This window comes from Callospermophilus lateralis, chromosome 4 (genome assembly GCF_048772815.1).
Source record: "Callospermophilus lateralis isolate mCalLat2 chromosome 4, mCalLat2.hap1, whole genome shotgun sequence".
Lineage (NCBI taxonomy): Eukaryota > Metazoa > Chordata > Mammalia > Rodentia > Sciuridae > Callospermophilus > Callospermophilus lateralis.
Window position 1 is genome coordinate 157,361,439 of NC_135308.1, and position 6,000 is coordinate 157,367,438.

General features: G+C 62.1%; 1 protein-coding gene across 2 annotated transcripts in view; it reads left to right on the forward strand.

The window, feature by feature from the left end:
• Triobp (TRIO and F-actin binding protein) overlaps positions 1 to 684 on the forward strand; it is a 50,133-nt gene extending 49,449 nt beyond the window's left edge. For both annotated transcript variants that reach the window (XM_077109327.1, XM_076855142.2), the window contains one exon: positions 31 to 684. The gene's annotated coding sequence lies outside the window, so the exon portion shown is untranslated. The remainder of the gene's footprint in view (positions 1 to 30) is intronic.
• Positions 685 to 6,000: the final 5,316 nt, after the last annotated feature.

The following is a 6,000-nucleotide window of genomic DNA, read 5'->3' on the forward strand; positions in this document are numbered from 1 at the left end:
GGCCCTCAGCACCCCGCCCTTGCCTTCCAGGTCCTCGTGGTCCAGTCCAGCTGCAGACCCCCCAGCCCAAGGGACCAATAGCCCTCTTTCCCTGATGGATGGAGTCAGAAGCCAAGCTTTCTCGCCACCCTGTGGGCCGCGCATGCACGTGTACCAAAACACACACACACACACACACACACACACACACACCCCACCCGTGCCCACTCTGGGATCTGAGCGCGCCCTGCTCTGGGTCTTACCTGGCACCTTCTTCAGGATTTTATATGTGAAGAGATTTTTATATAGATTTTTTCTTGCAGAACACTTTATACTTTTTAAAAAGCAATTCCTGGTGGTGTGTGCCCCAGCACTGAGTCCCCTGTCTCTAGTCCCCTGCTGGGGCGTCGGCTGTGGCCCTGCCCAGGGTCACAGAGGAGGCCCAGGCAGCAGCCAGGCAGGTGGCCCTGGTGAGGAGAGGCGTGAGCCAGCACCCTCCTCCTGCCTACCTCCCACTAACTACTTCCTGCCCTGGGTGGACCCACACCCTGGGACTCTGGACAGAGGGACCGAGGAAGCCAGCAGCTGCCCCACGGCCCACCTCCTCCTCCAAGGGGTGCTGGGCATGGAAACGCTGGCGCCACCCATGAGGGCGCTTCTCTCCTGCTCTGTGAACCTCCTTAACTTAATAAAACGTTCCAGCAACTCCGGTTCCCTGGGTGGCCAGGCAGGGGGGAATGGAGAGTGGGGTTTCTTCAAGTGGCTTCTTCACCGGCGCCCCATAGCGCCCCACCCTTGTGAGTGGTGGCATGTGGCTTCGAGGGTGGAGTTGAGAAGCCAGTTCTTCCAGGAGGCGAGGATGTGACATCTGAGTGTCCTGCAGGCCCCGCCCTGACCTGCTGGAGTGGTCTGCTCTCCAACACGGTCCCTGGGGAACCATCAGCACCCAAGTCTGGCATGCCCTGGGGGAAGGCCCTGCACCCAGGCCTTGCAGAGGGCGGGAGCTGAGGCTGCCGCTGGCCATGACCCTAGCAGGTCATCCTCTCCGAGCCTCACTTTGCTTTTCCATTAGAGGGCGTTTCCTTCCAACCCCGTTCCTGCACAGAGGATTGGCCTAGAGCTCATGAAAGCTCTGAGCAAGGTGGGCATCGGCTGGCCATGGCCATGGTCACACTGGGCTGGGAAGAGGCCCCATTTCTGAACCATAGAAACACACGTTGGGTTAAATCCCAGAGGCCTACTCTGCCTGCAGTTGCTCTTGGAAGCAGCTTTCACATACGACCTTTCCAAATGGGAAAGTCAAGGAGGGATTCTAAGCAGAAGGAGCCGCAGGAACAAATCCTGAGCATATCCCTAGTGTGCCCTGGAGGAGAGCCACCCGGGGACACGTGCCAGCCCCTGCCCGGGATTAGCTCAGAGATGGCAGGAAGGCAGCTCCAGCCAGTGAGGTGCACGGAGGAGTGGGGTGGAGAGGGTCCTCGGGAATGTGTCCCTTGCTTCTTTTTTGCGGGGGAGGGGCGGGTACCAGGGATTGAACTCAGGGACACTTGACCACTGAGCCACACCCCCAGCCCTGTTCCTTGCTTCTTAGAGGGGGTACAGGAAAGACAGCCCCCTCGGCCTCTAGACGGCATTGAGTGAGGGCCTCATGCTGCCGCCATCCTGTCTCATCCATATGCTGGGAATCAGAGTAGTCAGGGTCCCCAGGCCATCAAGTCACCCAGGCTTAGGGCTAACCTGCCTCAGGACCTCTTAGGGGGCGAGGAGCATCCCCCACCACTCAGAGATGGGGATCTGCAGCTGGCAGCCCCACCTGAGAGGGCCTGAGCCCTTCCCCTCCCCCCTCATCCCGCCACCTGCCCAGGCGGCCCTCACTGCCCCCCACCGTGCCTCCATCCGGCTCAGGACCACCATCTCACCTGGGCTGTGGCAGTGTCCTCCGGCTGGCGTCCTCCCCTCCTCCTCCCCAGGGTCTGGGTGAGTGGGACAGCCCCGGGCCAACTGGGAAGCAGCTGCCCCGCAGGAGTCAGGAGGCGCCAGGCATCGCCACTAGAAGGCCACGCGCCTGCGGCTGGGACACCCAGGCTAGAAGGACTGACCCTATCAAGTGCTGGCGAGGACACGGCTGGGCTGGTTCTGCACAGCTGGTGGGAGGGTGCTCTGTGAGCCACCCAGGAAGCGGCCGGCGTTTCACTCCTGCGCACACAGCAGAGAGGAGCCAGCGGGAGCCAGCCCGCGGAGTCACGAGCCAGCGGCTTCACTCAAAGGAGCCCAAGTCTGGGGACATCACAGTTGTCCTATCAACAACAGGATGAGCAAGCTGGGGCGTGTCTGTACACTGTGACACTGTACGGCAGTGCAGAGAAGAATCCCCACTGCCCACAGAAACACGCAGGATGAGCAGAAGAGCCGCAGAAGACCACGTGTTGCAGCATTCGTCTGCGAGACGTCCAAGAGCAGGCCGCGCAAAGCAGGTCATGGCAGTGCCCGCCTGAGTCCCAGCCGCTCGGGAGGCTGAGGCCAGAGGATTGCCAGTTCAAGGCCAGACTGGGCAACCTGGCAAGACCCTTGTCTCCAAGTAAAATAAAACGGGCCGGGTGTGGCCCAGCTGTGTGTGCGGCTCTTGCCTGGCGTTTGGGAGGCCTGGGCTTGATCCACGTCACAGAAAACAGCACCACACAAAGCAAACAGTCGGGGGCAACAGCCATCAGAACGGTGGGTGCCTCGGGGCCAGGGGAGGGGCGCTGCCTGGCAGATGGCACAGAGGAAGTTTCTGGTGCCAGAAATGTCTGTCTCTCAGCTGGGTATGTCACAGGGCTGTCCCAGGGACACGAGGTTGTGCGCACTCCAGTTGGGCTGGGTGTATAAAATGGCTGCTTGATACACAACAAACAAACAAAAAGAAGCCAGGGTTCAGCAGGTGGCCACCTAGAGGACATCCGTAACCCCATAACCTCCGTCACACTGGGAACTGGGCCAAATCCACGTGGTTTGGTGGCAAGTTCTGGTCAACAGCCTCAGGCAGCCAGGCCTGTGCTCGGAAAGAGAAGGGTCAGCCCTGTGGTCGTCCCGCCCACCCGCCCGCCAGCCAGCTCGGCCCTGGGCCACATTCCTCATCTGTTAGAGGGGCAGTAATGTCCCCCGGGCTGCGCGGTACTGAAGTGCCCACTGCTCCAGTGCTCCACAGCCTGTAACCAACCCCATGACCTCGGGCCCAGGAAGCCCTGTGCTCACGGGGTCCCTGGGCGAGCCGCTCTCCTGGACAGTCCTCCTGGTGTCCTTTTATGGTGGCGATCAAGTGGTGGCAGGGGCTGGAGTCACCAGGAGCCCCCTCTGGGTGCACATCAAGGTGGCTCCTTCGCTGGGGGGTCTGTGCGTCCACCAGGACACGTCCCTCCCTTTCTCCATGTGGCCATCCCTGGCCCTCCTCACTGCACAGTGGGACGTCTGGAGCCCCATTTCCTACATCGAGACCCGTGGGGCCTCCTGTCTCCTCCAGGTCAGGCTTGGCAACACTGCAGCGCGGCTCCGACCACGTGGTCCAGGCCGGTTCCAGGGGACAGGATGACAGCACAGTGCAGGGGCAGAGACGTGGCCCATCCAGAGCCATCTCACTCCTGCGCCTGTCCCCAGCAGCTCCCCCCAGGTCTCCGGGGCAGAGTCTGCGCAGCCCCCTAACACCTGGTCCCCAGGGTCCGTCTTCCCTCTCCTGTCTTCTCCCCTCCGTGTTCTCCCGTGACCCCTGACCCCTCATCCTTGGCTTTAGTTTTTAGGGTGTAGACACCCCCAGCCTCCGTCGTCCCCAGGAAGCCCCATCCTGGTCCCACCATGGCTCTCGCAGCCTCTGCCTGCGGCACATTCTCTCTGTTTCCCCCAGACTGTGAGCCCAGGGCCTGATTCACAGGGGACAATTCAACTGGGGACAATTGTGCCACCTCCTGCACAGGCTGTTCTGGGGATTAAGGGAGGGGAGGAGTGGGAAATGCTTCTGCAGAGTCCCTGCCGCAGCCAGTGGTGACGAAGGTAGATAACGTTGCTGTCAGGGCAGGCGGGGGACCAGGAGACAAGCCGGGCTGGGAAGACCCTGGCTCTGATTCACTTCTGTCTCTAGTGCCCAGCCCAGGGCACCCAGTCTCAGCTGAGTGAGTGTTTGTTGACTGACTGACTGACTGGCTGGAAATGAATGCCACCCAGCCAGGCACAGTTACAGCCTCGGCTCCCCACAAAATGACAAGAGGCTGTGTCTCCCCATAAACCTGCTGGGAAGCCCAGCACCCAGCCTTCGGGGCTGGAGGCTAATGGCAGTTTCCAGAACATGAAGGGCTGGGCTGTAATCCTGAGTCATCCCTGTCATCCTGGCGTCCCATCTGGACTTCAAAAGGGCCCTGTGGGCTCTGAGGCCCAGGGAGGGAGGGCCTTACTTTGATGGAGCGTCCGTCACGTGCAAACTTTATCTACAACATTCCTCTTAATGCGCACAACCCTTTGAAGTATCCATGGATCTCCTCACTTTACAGAGGAGGAAACTGAGGCTCAGAGAGGGCCTCTGACTCACCCAAGGTCAACAACTCAGCAGGTCTGGCTCCAGAGCCCGGCTTGTCTCCTGGTCCCCCGCCTGCCCTGACAGCAACGTTATCTACCTTTGTCACCACTGGCTGCTGCGGCAGGGACTCTGCAGAAGCATTTCCCACTCCTCCCCTCCCTTAATCCCCAGAACAGCCTGTGCAGGAGGTGGCACAATTGTCCCCAGTTTACAGGTGAAGATTTGGGCCAAATCACCTGGTCACAGAGCTGAGGTCCAGGGGTGCCAGTCCCCCAGCCCAGGTGGCCTCCAGAGCTGACCAGGCTCTTCTCATTGCAGGCTGCCCAGAGATGAGGGCCCTGGGCCCCCACGGGGGCTGCGAATGGAGGGAGGTCAGGGGACCTCCGTGGGCCCTGAGCGGGCCACCCGCCCGGTTCCTGGAGAAGCAGAGTAAGAGCGTCCTTCCAAAGGCCCAGGACGTTGGAGGCCTCTGGACAGGGCAGGAGGGGGGACCCCGCGTGGCTGGCCGCCTCGGCCTGTGATCCCGCAGCTCTGGCCTCCCCACATCCCCATGCGGTGCCAACTGCCCCGTCCCAGAGCCCGAGCTCCCGCAGGGCCCTGCCTGGAGCTCCTCGCCACCCCGCGGCGCCCAGCCAGACCTCCCCAGGGCCGGCCACCCCCGCAGGCCGCCGCGGCTCCTCCCTGGTTCAGGAGGTTGGCAGGGAGCGGTCTCATGGTTGGTCACTCGCTCTGAGTCCTGGCTTGGCCACCCTCAGGCCCGTGTCCTTGGCTGCATGGTCACATCCCCCCTCGGGAGCAGGCTGCGGCAGCGCTGGCCAGGGTCCGAGAGGGGCGAAGTGTGCCCCAGCTTCAGCGGGTGGCCCAGCCGCCTTCATGAGGGGGTGCCAGGGGCCCTGCAGAGAGACCCTCGCCTGGGGCTTGGCCTCCGGCTCCTCCTTGGGAAGGCAGGTGCCCCTCGGCCAGGCCCCCACCTCAGGCCTCCCCTCACAGCCTCCCCTGTCCCCTGGGCTCCGGGGCAGGGCGACAGGCCTTCCAGAGGACCGGGAAGGGAGCAGGCCTGCGGCAGAGGCGCACGCGGGGCAGCCGCGGTCTGTGCAGGAGGAGAATCGTCCCGTGGGGCTTCGCGTGACCTCTCCAGAACATTCCACATCAGGGCCAGCGAACCCGGGGCCAAGGGGCCCTGCACGCGAGACCTGGCGACCGCGTGCGGCTGCTTCCTGGGGGAAGGCCGGGCCCAGGGACGGGGGACCCTTATTTCAGTATCAGGTGCCTCCAGACATTCTGAACTGCTCCAGTTAAATTCTAATAGAAATAAAGTTTCGTTTTTCTCTTTTAATAATAAAATATCCCAGAAGGACCGCGGTTGGGGCCCAGGGCGGAGCCAAGCCCAGGTTCTCGATCGGGCTCCTCCCCGAGATGAGGTCACTGAGTGAGGTCACACCTGCGGAGGGACAGCTGTTATCAATGCTGCTAATGTC